This window comes from Salmo trutta, chromosome 2, assembly GCF_901001165.1.
Source record: "Salmo trutta chromosome 2, fSalTru1.1, whole genome shotgun sequence".
Classification (NCBI taxonomy): domain Eukaryota; kingdom Metazoa; phylum Chordata; class Actinopteri; order Salmoniformes; family Salmonidae; genus Salmo; species Salmo trutta.
Window position 1 is genome coordinate 9,076,642 of NC_042958.1, and position 14,868 is coordinate 9,091,509.

Consider the following 14,868-nt stretch of genomic DNA (forward strand, 5'->3'; position numbering starts at 1 on the left):
TGGAGGAGTAGTGATGAGTCTGCTGGAGGAGTAGTGATGAGTCTGCTGGGAGGAGTAGTGATGAGTCTGCTGGAGGAGTAGTGATGAGTCTGCTGTAGGAGTAGTGATGAATCTGCTGGAGGAGTAGTGATGAATCTGCTGGAGGAGTAGTGATGAGTCTGCTGTAGGAGTAGTGATGTGTCTGCTGGAGGAGTAGTGATGAGTCTGCTGTAGGAGTAGTGATGTGTCTGCTGGAGGAGTAGTGATGAGTCTGCTGTAGGAGTAGTGATGTGTCTGCTGGAGGAGTAGTGATGAGTCTGCTGTAGGAGTAGTGATGTGTCTGCTGGAGGAGTAGTGAAGAGTCTGCTGTAGGAGTAGTGATGAGTCTGCTGTAGGAGTAGTGAAGAGTCTGCTGTAGGAGTAGTAATGAGTCTGCTGTAGGAGTAGTGAAGAGTCTGCTGTAGGAGTAGTGATGAGTCTGCTGGAGGAGTAGTGATGAGTCTGCTGGAGGAGTAGTGATGAGTCTGCTGGAGGAGTAGTGATGAGTCTGCTGTAGGAGTAGTGATGAGTCTGCTGTAGGAGTAGTAATGAGTCTGCTGTAGGAGTAGTGAAGAGTCTGCTGTAGGAGTAGTGATGAGTCTGCTGGAGGAGTAGTGATGAGTCTGCTGTAGGAGTAGTGATGAATCTGCTGGAGGAGTAGTGATGAGTCTGCTGGAGGAGTAGTGATGAGTCTGCTGTAGGAGTAGTGATGAGTCTGCTGTAGGAGTAGTGATGAGTCTGCTGTAGGAGTAGTGATGAATCTGCTGGAGGAGTAGTGATGAGTCTGCTGGAAGAGTAGTGATGAGTCTGCTGGAGGAGTAGTGATGAGTCTGCTGTAGGAGTAGTGAAGGGTCTGCTGTAGGAGTAGTGATGAGTCTGCTGGAGGAGTAGTGATGAGTCTGCTGGAGGAGTAGTGATGAGTCTGCTGGAGGAGTAGTGATGAGTCTGCTGGAGGAGTAGTGATGAATCTGCTGGAGGAGTAGTGATGAGTCTGCTGTAGGAGTAGTGATGAATCTGCTGGAGGAGTAGTGATGAGTCTGCTGTAAGAGTAGTGAAGAGTCTGCTGTAGGAGTAGTGAAGAGTCTGCTGTAGGAGTAGTGAAGGGAATGAGCTCAATAAACGCTACATTCCAGGCTGAAATTACCTATATTAGTGTGTGTGTGTGTGTGTGTGTGTGTGTGTGTGTGTGTGTGTGTGTGTGTGTGTGTGTGTGTGTTGCTCTACAGACCCTCTCTAATGTAAATCGGGGATTTGTGGATCATAGAAATGCTATGTGTGGTACTCTACATAGCCAAAAGTACCTGCTCGTCAAACATCTCATTCCAAAATCATGGGCATTAATATGGAGTTTGTCCCCCCTTTGCTGTTATAACAGCCTCCACTCCTCTGGGAAGGCTTTCCACTAGATGTTGGAACATTGCTGCGGGGACTCCCACAAGAGCATTAGTGAGGCCGTGCGCTGATGTTGGGCGATTAGGCCTGGCTTGCAGTCGGCGTTCCAATTCATCCCAAAGGTTTTCGATGGGGTTGAGGTCAGGGCTCTGTGCAGGCCAGTCAAGTACTTCCACACAGATCTCGAGAAACCATTTCTGTATGGCCATCGCTTTGTGCACGGGGGCATTGTCATGCTGAAACAGGAAAGGACCTTCCCCAAACGGTTGCCACAAAGTTGGAAGCAAAGAATCGTCTAGAATGTCATTGTATGATGTAGCGTTAAGATTTCCCTTTATTGGAACTAAGGGGCCTAGCCCGAACCATGAAAAACAGCCCCATACCATTATACCTCCTCCACCAAACTTTACAGTTGGCACTGTGCATTGGGGCAGGTAGCGTTCGCCTGGCATCCACCAAACCTAGATTAGTCCGTCGGACTGCCAGATGGTGAAGCGTGATTCATCACTCCAGAGAACGCGTTTCCACTGCTCCAGAGTCCAATGATGTCGAGCTTTGCACCACTCCAGCCGACGCTTGGCATTGAGCATGGTTTTCTTAGGCTTGTGTGCAGCTGCTCGGCCATGGAAACCAATTTCATGAAGCTCCCGACCTACAGTTCTTGTGCTGACGTTGCTTCCAGAGGCAGTTTGGAACTCGGTAGTGAGTGTTGCAACCGAGGACAGATGATTTTACGTGCTACGCGCTTCAGCACTCGGTGGTCCCGTTCTGTGAGCTTGGTGGCCTACCACTTCGCGGCTGAGCCGTTGTTGCTCCTAGACGTTTCCACTTCACAATAACAGCACTTACAGTTGACCGGGGCAGCTCTAGCAGGGCAGAAATTTGACGAACTGACTTGTTGGAAAGGTGGCATCCTATGACAGTATCATGTTGAAAGTCACTGAGCTCTTCAGTAAGGCCATTCTACTGCTAATGTTTGTCTATGGAGATTGCATGGCGGTGTGCTTGATTTTATACACCTGTCAGCAAAGGGTGTGGCTGAAATAGCCGAATCCACTAATTTGAAGGGGTGTCCACATACTTTTTTATATATAGTGTATATCGCCATACTAAAAATTGGACCTAGCCAGCTCAATCTCTCACTTTTAACCGGACAGTTTTGTTGTAGCCCATCGTTTTATTCTTGTTTTTAACCAATGGGTAGGCTTTTACCTCACTGCTAGAGTTTGGGAAAACATTTGAGATAGAGAAGAAAAAAGCAGACAAAAGCTGAGGACAATCTCATCTCAATCGCATTTTTACACCAATTCAAACAAATGGGTAAACAGCAAGAAGGCAACAGCTTGGTTTCCTTTCTTTTCCCTCCCCCTATCGTTTCTTTCAAAGATCTAAAAATATCCCCCAGCATGCTCCGCTTCTCAGAGGCTGATGGGTAATGACGGGAGTCGCTCCGAACAATCTGCCAGAGGGGATGTTGGGAAATGTTCTGAGACAGCCCCACTGACACCTAGGGAGCGATAAAATCCTCTAACATAGCTGTGACGTGCTGGGGGATATTTTCAGATCTCTGAAAGAAGCATAGGATTGTCTTTCCCCATGTCACCTTTCTTCCATGGAGGGTCAGGGATGAAATCAGGCACTAAGAGTTAAAGAGATTTGGGCAGTTAAGTTAGGGCTGGGCTATATGGGCCAAATATCATATCACAGTATTAAAAAAAAATGGATGGTATGACATTATTTGACGGTATTTTGTTTTTTAATAATATAAGTTCTAAATGTGCTTTATGAGTAGTGAGTGATCCTAGGATGGCAACACATCCATTCTAAGTGATTTCAATGAGTCTTTCTCCATTCTAATTGGTTTATACTGTTCAATTCAACTTCAACCCAAAATCATTTTCTGTATTTCCTACACTCATTTGAGATCATTTTCACACTGCCACAGAGTGCTGCACGATATGGGCAAAAAATCGAGGCCTTTTTTTAAACAAATGTTGCAATGGCGATTTGTCTTGTGATTTAGAGCAAAATACTTGGGTGAACTGTTGGAATCATGGAAATAGAATGATTATTGTAATTTTAGTAAGAATATGATAGTGGTCACTTTGCATACAGTGTTGTTTGACATGACAATGAAATTGCCAGAGAGGAGTTATTGTGTCAGGTTAGGACCAAAGTGTTGGTAAGCGTTTCCTAGGAGACACTATAATCTTTGGCTACATTGATTGTTTTCTCTTAGCTACTTCAAGTAGCTAACATAGTCATGCCTCAATTATTCCTCTTTGATTTAGAAGATACTGTTGCACAAACAATATGCTGATTTAGGTCTACACCATCACTGGTATTATCAGGATGTATAGCTAATTGGTTTGCTCTGACTCAGTAAATGTATTAGCTAGCTATCTAGCCAGCCCACTAGCAAATAGCATTAGTGGCTAACAAGATTTAGACCCAACTTGCTAAGAAAATATGTAAGAAACACAAATGAATAGTGTAATTATAGAACGCTAGAGGATTTATAATAAACAAAGTGAAAACAGCATCGTTGTTGTCATCATTGTTGCATGTGCTGTATTGACCATGCAGACTGAATGGAAGTGTCTTGTGGTAGAGGAACAACAAATGCGCTCATTGAGTGACAGGGGGCGGGGCTAGGTCTGTGTGGAAAGCGGCATGGAGAGAGCGAGAGCAGAGAGATGACTCAAGTGGCGGAGTAAAATATAAAAATGGATGTTTACACACGGCATATCACATCTAACAAACCAAACATTCAAATACCGTTGTAGAAGTAAAAACTCAAACCGGTCCCTGCATCAATACCGGTATATCATAAAATACGGTATACCACCCAGCCCTAAATGAAGTCCTTTATTTGTATTTTTGGGCAATTAAACTATTTTTCTGCTAACCAGAGTCAGATGAATATGAATAAACATTTCTCTGTGTTTGAAGGTAGTTCCCTGAGCCATTGCTAACTAGCATTTAGAGCAATGACTGGGAGTCTACTGGTACAGCTAGCAGAGACATAAACATGGTATCCAAGGACTTCATCTGACTCTGGGTAAGTAGAAAAAGGGCTTTGTTTCTAGGAGCCCTATTCAATCAAACCCAGGTATGCCTTCCTTGTTTCTGACTGAACAGTGTAATGCACAAAGGACTCCAACCTTTTCTAGCATGAGAGCTCCTTTTAAAAAATGAAACATGTCGCAAGCATGTCTTCCCCGGGTCCAAGAGATGTGTTTCTGTCAATATACTTGATAAGATAATGGCTCATAAACAGTATTTGGTATGACAGGCCCCATAAAATTATATTTTGTGTTTTTTCAAATTCTGTTTTCTCTGTTTTACTTTTCCTGGTTTTGGGATTTCTGTCTTTTTTTTAACTCTCAATATTACAATTATTCATAAAGAAACAACGAAAATGGATGTTCTGAGTCCATGTCAATGCTTAAATCACTCCAGAATACAATTTTTTGTTTTGGTGTGTAATTCCCCTTTAAATGCTTTCTCGCTGTGCAAGGACATTCTTCTCTTCACCGTATTACTACTGTAGGATTAATGGTGTCACGGATCCCTCCGGAACATTCATCACGCACACTATTCCCACTGATTAGTATTTGTATATATGTGCCCTTTGGTTTCCATGGTCTTGTCGATTATTGTTCCAATGTCCGTTGGTGCGTGTGAGTACCTGTGCTGTGTGTTTTGGACTTTCGTGTCCTTGTGGACTGTGCAGATGATTATGGGTTTCATCCCGTGTGGTAATCATTGTGCTAGTGTGTTATTTTTTCGACGTACTCCTCGCTCTTTTGTTTGGGTTTCAACCCCGTGTTTTGTGTACATGTTTGTTTGGTCTTCGTCCCCGTGCCTTTACACGGCACGCCATAATTTGGGCCTAATAAAAAAAACTATTACGCATTCCTGCGCCTGTCTCCCGAATCATTTATGCCAATGTGACAAATGGAATACGACCCTGAGTTATAGGCTAATCTTAAAAGGATGGCCTCCATCCATAGCAAGTCAATTCCACTCTTGAGAAAAGCAGGTTTTTTTGTGTTCATTACACTTGTGTTATTAATACTACTTCGTTATACAAGATGGGCTGACATTACTTCCGTCCAAATGATACGCTCTAAGTACAACATACGTAAGATACAGCACTGAAGAGATGTCATACAAAGATCGTATCGCCCATGAAGGTCAGGAAATACAAGGAAATTGTAATCATAAAATGTTGTAAATGTAGCCCTACTGTATTTTTGCTTGAAATATCATGAACATTTTACATTTCTCTATGTTTGTAGTAAGAAGAAATATGAATTATTTAAGCCATCATTTCAAGGTAATTTATTTCTCAGAGGAGTAAAAATGTTTCAACCAGAATTAGTCAACTTTCATGGCCAATGAAGCAAGGTGAAAACCAACAATGATCAGAGGGGGAATGGGGGAATTTCACCACAGAGACAAAACCCAGTAGTTCTACAAAAAATAACATGTTATCTAAAACAAATGGGTAGCTTCTCAACCTCTGGTGGAAACTGATGTATGGTATTTTGCACACAAGCCCCTTGCTAAAGCCCCAGGGGAAAGTGTCTCTCTGGGCTACCATTGTGTCATGAATGATTCTCTCTCTCTCTCTCTCTCTCTCTCTCTCTCTCTCACTCTCTCTCGCGTTCTCTGTCTCTTTACATCCATACTACTCTCCCCATATCTATCTTTCTCAACCGTTGGGGCCTAAAATTAGCGAGGCTGTCAATACAGACTGGGTTGAGCATAGCTGTGCAGAGAATCCCTGTGTGTACTGGGATCTGTTACAATACAATCTATAGTCTGTGACTCAGCCCAGCGAAACTATCTGGGGCCTTCTCTCCACTCACAGCTGGAATGCAGACAGCTGTTTGAAAGAGATGACCGCTCTGACATTTACTGGCTTACTGTATCCGGAGTGTACTTATCAAAAGTCTGTCTCTCTGCCTGAGGTACTGTGTGACTCTTCTAGAGAACGTATAGCTTCAAACTATGGGCTGTCTTCTAGTCAGACACAGCTGGGTTCAAATGGTGTTCGTTTTCATTCAAATACTCAAGCTGCGTTTGATTGAGTTATTCTGGTGAAATTGGAATAGCCACAGAAGTGTAAACCTCGCCCATTCAGCACTCCGGGCAGTCTCAATCAAATGCTCAAAGTATCTAAAAGAAAACAAACTCCTCTGACTAGATAGCATCTGAACCCTTCTTCTCCTATCTCTATTTACAGCACAGAGACTACCAACAGCCTATGTCCCCTCTTCAAATAGAATTTTATCTTACACTTGCTTCCTCCACCTTGCTGTTCTCTCTTGAATTACTCCCAAAGGCCCAGATTGTCTCCTTCAATTTGATTGCTTTCTTCCCCGCATGGCATCTCCCTTAATCTTACTGTTCTACTAATGGTACCAGTGGGCCGGCAGTGTGCCGGCAGAGTTCAGAGAACCGCTCCAGACAATTACCCAGTTCACCGCAGCAGCTGGTCCTCTTTACCAAAGAGCCCTTCAATTTAACCAGCCAGCGGCCCACACAGAGGCAGGATTCTCCCCCAGACCGCACAGGGAGAGAAGGGGGGGAAGTATACAGTTGAATAGACGCACTGGGGGGAGTTGATGTACGTCATGGATTCTGTCTGTCACAACGCGCTGTATCAAGTACGGAAGTCCAGAGAGGACATATGAATAAAGAAAAATATTCCTTCGTTATGTCGAGATCACAACTTATTTATCTCACGATCACTACATAACAAAGGTTGTTTTGTCGAGATCACAAGAGAAACTCTATAAATAGGAGTGACGTATTGATTGACAGTATGGCTGAGACGGCAGAGCCCTCGGTGGACCAGCACATACGTTTCTACTGATTGCTACACTAAGAGAAGTTTGGCTACATTTCATGCTAACATCATGCTTTCATTTGTTTTTGGAGCTCATTATCAGTTTATAAATGAGAAAGTTAGCAAGGTAAATGTCCCTTACCTTGAGCTAAGAGCTCGTGGGGGAGCTATGCCCTTGTGGGACATTTAAACCATGAACGATGCCTGACAAGCAGCCCTGCCTCTCAGGCAGTGTGCCATCCCCGAGACCACAGCCAATCACATGAAAGCAAAAACACAGCTAACTTCGCTAGTCTTGTGAACGAACGAGCAAGTGAGCTAGCTAGTTAGCTCGATAGTCTTGTTAGCTAGATACCTAGCTAGCTAGCTAGCATGTTATCTATGCTGTTTGTTGCCTTGCATAACTGATATGTGTATAATTGTAAGGGAAACTTCATGTTTTATCGATAATATTTACATTTACAGTGGGTGAGCTTCATTCCTGACAGGCTGATCAAATTCAATTTCCGCCTCAGAGCTTGATCAGATTCAATAGCAGCCTCAGAGGCTGATACATCAGGATGCTGCCTTGTAGGCATTCTGCAAGGAGCCTTACATATGAAAGCCCATGGTGAAAGTCCATGGTGAAAGTCCATGGTGCTTGCCTACGGAGCTGTGAGGGGAACGGCACCTCCGTACCTTCAGGCTCTGATCAGGCCCTACACCCAAACAAGGGCACTGCGTTCATCCACCTCTGGCCTGCTCGCCTCCCTACCTCTGAGGAAGCACAGCTCCCGCTCAGCCCAGTCAAAACTGTTCGCTGCTCTGGCACCCCAATGGTGGAACAAGCTCCCTCACGACGCCAGGACAGCGGAGTCAATCACCACCTTCCGGAGACACCTGAAACCCCACCTCTTTAAGGAATACCTGGGATAGGATAAAGTAATCCTTCTACCCCCCCCCCCCCCGAAAGATTTAGATGCACTATTGTAAAGTGGTTGTTCCACTGGATATCTTAAGGTGAATGCACCAATTTGTAAGTCGCTCTGGATAAGAGCGTCTGCTAAATGACTTAAATGTAAATGTAAATGTAAATGTAAAGCATACAAGGCAGCATCCTGACATCAGCCTCTGGGGATGCTATTGAGTCTGATCAGCCTGCCAGGAATAGAACTCACCTCCTGGACCAGATATGTATCTGCCTATAAAGCACTTTGACAGCTAATCTGCCTGCAAGGAGCCTTACCTATAAAACAGCCTAAAAGGCAGCATCCTGACTTATCCGCCTTTGAGGCTGAAGTTTAATCTGATCAGCCTGTCAGGAATGGAGCTCACCCAGTGTAAATGTTAATATTATCCACAAAACATGAAGTGTCCCTTATAATTATGCACATATCAGTTATGCAAGCTAACAACCAGCATAGATAGCAAGCTAGCTTGTTAGCTAGCTCACAATACTAGCCAAGTTAGCAATATTGTTCCTTGCATGCGATTGGCTGTGGTTTTGGGGGGGCGGCATGCAGCCTGAGAGACAAGATGCCTGTTAGGCATCGTTCAGGGCTTAAATGTCCCACAAGCGCATTGCGATCAATGCAGCCACAGGGCTCCTTGATGGGGGGGTTGTCGTGCATCTGAACAAATAAATGGATGATGCGTGGTACTTTTGATTATCTCGTGATCTCAGCAAAACAACTTTCATTATGTAGAGATCATGAGATAAATAAGTTGTGATCTCAACATAACGAGGGAATTATATATTTTTGTTAATATGTCCTCTCTGGACTTCCGTAATCAAGGCCTATCACAGAAGAAACCTGTTTTGTGCAAGTAGGCTAAATAAGACAAGGACAGATGAAAAAGAGTCTTGAGGGCAACATTGATCTGGATGGGAGAGAGGTTCAACCAGCTGACATGGTTTAGATGAGCCCAATTATTATATGGGTTTACACATTTTACATTAATGGCCCAAAACCACACTGCTCATGAATAAGGAATTAGTCCAATTCTTGGTATCCACACAAACATGAATCACTTCTTTCCTGAAATTAAGAGAATAGAATTGCAATTACGAAAACAACGTTTTTTTTTTTTAATTGAAATATTAGGTATCATTAAAAGAGTAAGCTACTGTAACCTAGCAACCCTACCCCACTGAAGGCAAAGCAAAGAAAGCAGGCATTGTAATAGCAGAGCATTTCATATAGCCTAATACTGATGACGTTAACATTATTGACCAGGCATGCATGCTCACCACACTACCAAATGACCTCTTCAAAATAAACCCAATAGCATTTCACTAATGAGAAATATGAATTATTCAATCAGGTCCATCTAACTGCAAACAGAATCTGGTTAAGATGGCAAAAATAGAATAATTATAAGATAGAAAAAAATAGAAGGATTGGATTTTAGATCCTAATTTTTAAAAATGCATGTACTGATCAGATCTGCATATTAAGCTCCAACAGTTTTTCTGTTTGTTCTCATCTTAAAGAATATATCCCATGGAATCTAAAGCACATGGAGTTAGATGTTACAGTAATATACACAGATCCAGACAATTACAGAGGGTGCTTAAAGGCTGTCATTCAAAAAATGTAGGACAGCCGCTCTGCATACCGTGAAGATTATAATCCATATAGAGCTATAGGCATATATACTGTCTATAGGCCTATATACTGTCTATAGGCCTATATACTGTCTATAGGCCTATATACTGTCTATAAGCCTATATACTGTCTATAGGCCTATATACTGTCTATAGGCCTATACATGGCCAGAGTATTACTATTAGAAATGGAGAATACAACCTCAAAAAACCTACATACAACCTCTATAAAAATCTAGATAAAACCTCCAAAAACCTAGATACAACCTCCAAAAACCTAGATACAACCTTCAAAAACCTAGATAAAACCTTCAAAAACCTAGATTCAACCTCCAAAAACCTAGATTCAACCTCCAAAAATCTAGATTCAATCTCCAAAAACCTAGATTCAACCTCTATAAAAACCTAGATTCAACCTCTATAAAAACCTAGATTCAACCTCTATAAAAACCTAGATTCAACCTCTATAAAAACCTAGATTCAACCTCTATAAAAACCTAGATACAACCTCTATAAAAACCTAGATACAACCTCTATAAAAACCTAGATACAACCTCTATAAAAACCTAGATACAACCTCTATAAAAACCTAGATACAACCTCCAAAAACCTAGATAAAACCTCCAAAAACCTAGATTCAACCTCTATAAAAACCTAGATTCAACCTCTATAAAACCTAGATACAACCTCCAAAAACCTAGATTCAACCTCCAAAAACCTAGATACAACCTCCAAAAACCTAGATACAACCTCTATAAAACCTTGGATAACGCTTCACATTAAGCACAGGATAAAGTGGTCATAGCATGGTATAAGAACAATAACAAGTTATATTCTTAGTTGTTGCTGTAACGATTACACTTGAGGCCCATGCGATTTCCACAGAGTTGGGTATGGCTGCCATTTCCTGTTACGCTCCTTGCCTATGGAATAGCCTGCAGACTAAACTTAAACTTGAGACTCTTGTCCCCCTTGCCCATTTTAAATATTTATTGGAGGATTTTTATTTTTGTATTGCTTGTAACTGTTTCGGGTAATGCAAGTTCTTGTGCTTAGGAGAATAACCTATGTGTAAATGTAATCTGTTGCGGCATTTTATTTGTGTTAACTGTGATCGTTTTGTTTGTCTTGTGTAGTTTCTTAATCATTGTACCTAAACTGTATGTGTAAACATGTATACGCAGGGCCCAGCTGTAAAAGACACCTTGGTCTCAGTCTGTGTTCCTTGTTGAAATAAAGGTATAAAAAAATAATAAATAAACAATGTAGAGGTTACCACCAAACCCTCACATAACCAGTGTTAATAAGTTCCTCTAAACTGCTTATGGTTCAACGCACAGGCTGCACCAGGGAACGGCAGTGTTTTGTGAAAACCTCTGGGGAGAAACTGCATATATCTGTTTCAATGACATTGAATTATCCTGATGACAAAGCAGCAGCGCACCTACAAGGCTTCCTGATTGACCTTCACTGGCCCTTCCAGTGAAGGTCAATCGGGCCTACAACAGTGTTACAGGACTTGAACTGGGTCTGATTGTCTAGTCAAAGCCTGTGGCGCTGTCCATGGTGCCCTTGTGCTAAGGCACACTTCCTTGAGTCACAAACAAGTGGATGCAGCAAGCTCTGCTAAGCATAATTTACATAAAGCATATCTGATGGTATAAATTAGTCTCCATGCAGTAATCGGAGTGATTGTGTACTCACACTGCATAGCGGCAGCCTAAAAGTACTGTGAACTATCTTGAATGAGATAAGGGAGCACAACCGAACGCCTTTATCCTGCCATTGACAGAAATGCCCCAGTAGCTTCACTTTCTTCCTGCTTTGCTCTGAGAAGGCTGCTGCTCTGTGAATTGTTCCACTGTAGCCTAAAAGAAGGCTGCTGCTCTGTGAATTGTTCCACTGTAGCCTAAAAGAAGGCTGCTGCTCTGTGAATTGTTCCACTGTAGCCTAAAAGAAGGCTGCTGCTCTGTGACTTGTTCCACTGTAGCCTAAAAGAAGGCTGCTGCTCTGTGAATTGTTCCACTGTAGCCTAAAAGAAGGCTGCTGCTCTGTGACTTGTTCCACTGTAGCCTAAAAGAAGGCTGCTGCTCTGTGACTTGTTCCACTGTAGCCTAAAAGAAGGCTGCTGCTCTGTGAATTGTTCCACTGTAGCCTAAAAGAAGGCTGCTGCTCTGTGAATTGTTCCACTGTAGCCTAAAAGAAGACTGCTGCTCTGTGACTTGTTCCACTGTAGCCTAAAAGAAGGCTGCTGCTCTGTGAATTGTTCCACTGTAGCCTAAAAGAAGGCTGCTGCTCTGTGAATTGTTCCACTGTAGCCTACATCCAGTGATTGAAACACTAGACACAGGAGACCGAAGCCAATTAACTATTCTCAGCAAGGACACATGGTTGATTACCAACTGTTCCCAATCACACAAGGCTTTCCAAGAGTACACACAGGGAAACATGCAGGATGGGAAAATGTACGAGATGTATACAAGGGTCCACAGACTGAGAAATCAAGACAAGTCAAGCATTATCATTTGGATGCCAGGTCCACTGGTCCACTACAATAATATACACTATAAACCTTTTGGTTATGGTAGGAGATTCTGTATGTGACATTACACCTCAGCACAGTAGCAGTATTGTTGCAGGAGTCCGTAGTCAGCATAAAAGCACTTTAAGTCATAGGACAAGGGGATGCGACACGTCCACAAGGAAAATGGTACCGATCCACTGCTCCTGGACTGAAGAGATCTATACAAGGTTTAAAACTGCACTGCACGGCCATGCCACTTTCTACTATCCAAAACCTTACAACCGTTAAACATTTTGCTATGTTAAAATGAAAGCTATTTCGCTAATATTGACCAATGGTCAGCTGAGCTCTGGCCAAGATAAAGGATATTGGGCAGGTATTAGTGAAAAGCACAACAGAAATCTGTGCCAGTTTGTTTATTTTCTCTCTGTTTGACATCAACAGGCTTTGAGTGAGTCACCTTCTGAAGAGGTGTCACTGGTCAACAACACAACCCTACCATGCAGCTAATGTAAAAGAAGCCATGACAATCACTATTCTGTGGACCTCACGTCCATGTCCGCTAATTGGAAAGAGTAAGTATTGGTATGGGCACATGTTGAATGGCCTACCTCTTCAAATATGCTATGAAAATAAAGAAGGTTCCAGTTGCCCTGTGACTTTAAACATTTCAAGCAGAGTGGTGCAGGCAGTATCATAACATCCATCTCATTTCAAGCAGAGTGGTGCAGGCAGTATCATAACATCCATCTCATTTCAAGCAGAGTGGTGCAGGCAGTATCATAACATCCATCTCATTTCAAGCAGAGTGGTGCAGGCAGTATCATAACGTCCCTCTCATTTCAAGCAGAGTGGTGCAGGCAGTATCATAACATCCATCTCATTTCAAGCAGAGTGGTGCAGGCAGTATCATAACATCCATCTCATTTCAAGCAGAGTGGTGCAGGCAGTATCATAACATCCAGTTCATTTCAAGCAGAGTGGTGCAGGCAGTATCATAACATCCAGTTCATTTCATGTCAGTCATGGCATTTTCTTGTGGTACAGTTTTAGTATTTTATACATCATAAATCAAGTGATGATTTAAAAAAAAATCTGACCATTGGTTTATTATACATTTACACACACAAACACATGCCTATTTTTAACCCCTTTGTGGTGCACCATAACGAAAGATGAGACCAAAACAAAACACATCCAAAAATAGTAAACAATGGACAACTACAGTTAGATTTTCTGACTCATTTTGCACAATGCACCATCACCTGTGACTGTAGCATCTGCTCTCACTGTCTAACCATGACGTGGGCTGAAAAACGCCCCATCAGACGGGTAAACCAGGACAAAGCGACCACAGAGGCGCTCTCCTCTCTCCTCTCATGTCCTTTCTCCATCTACCGAACAGCCAGGCCACACCCACCGCATTGCAGAAGCACATCTCGAAAACCGAGACCGGAACTTCACGATTGCAAGTCATAACTGTTATACGCCAGTGATATAGTCTAGTCTACCAGTAACACAACCGCTAGACGCTACGCATTACGCAATAGTAAAGAGCACACAAAAGCGCACAGCTCTCCAAACAGAATAAAACGGACAACTTTTTGTCTGATGCGCAAGAATCCGTGCGTAATGGTATTATTAGGCCTAGACACTTTTGAACCAGTCGCTACTAGGCAGTAGGCATCGGGCGTTTTGATCACATGGATAATATACAGTATCCTGAGTAAAAATAAACACATACACTAGGCTACACAGCAGCCTATGCATAGTTTCTCAAATTACAATGTGGGATACTGGATACAAAGACTAAATAAAGATGCACATTTCTATTCGTCTTAAAGGTTAATGTTGCTCTACACCTGAGCAGTATTTGTTGGTGCAAGGAATCCGCCTCGTCACCTACTGTAAATGATGCGATGCCGGCACGTCACATTTTCAGATGAAAACCTCGATAACGAAACTATTTTCTCTCTTTCCACAATTATTGTGCGGCTATTGAATTCAACACATGACCCTCCTTTCTGAAAGATGGAGTTAGTAGCGTTTTACCGGGTATGCTGTGTCCTCCAAAATCTCTGGTCTGAGGTGCAGTTCCTCCAAGCTTTAGCTACAGACCGGTAAAGTCTCCCCTATGTCATCCTGCCACTGCCTGCAGTAGCCAAAATAGCTTGCTACACTCTACACCGGGAAAAACGGAATTCTGGGATAGCCAAGGATGCCCACCTTATGACAAAACACGACCCACCCACAGATGGATAATACCGGGTGAATTATACTATTATATGTGCGCAAAATCCCCCTCCTGCAATGGAGAGGTCCTAATAAAAGAAATAGAAGCTATCACACATTGGAAACTGACCTTGGGGAACACATAGCCTACTTATTCAAACTTCTGTAATACTTTTTAGATTACTATTATCTATTATATAAATCTAAAAATCGACAAAATCATTTGCTTCAACTTATTTACATATTGTTGTGAAT

The 14,868-nt window shown here is 42.6% G+C and overlaps 1 protein-coding gene across 7 annotated transcripts in view; it reads right to left on the reverse strand.

The window, feature by feature from the left end:
• LOC115150149 (band 4.1-like protein 3) overlaps window positions 1-14,556 on the reverse strand; it is a 94,322-nt gene extending 79,766 nt beyond the window's left edge. For 2 of the 7 annotated variants that reach the window (XM_029693146.1, XM_029693122.1), the window contains exon 1: window positions 14,434-14,551. The gene's annotated coding sequence lies outside the window, so the exon portion shown is untranslated. The other 5 variants (XM_029693156.1, XM_029693141.1, XM_029693163.1 and 2 more) reach the window with 5 other exon arrangements.
• Between the last annotated feature and the right edge of the window lie 312 nt (window positions 14,557-14,868).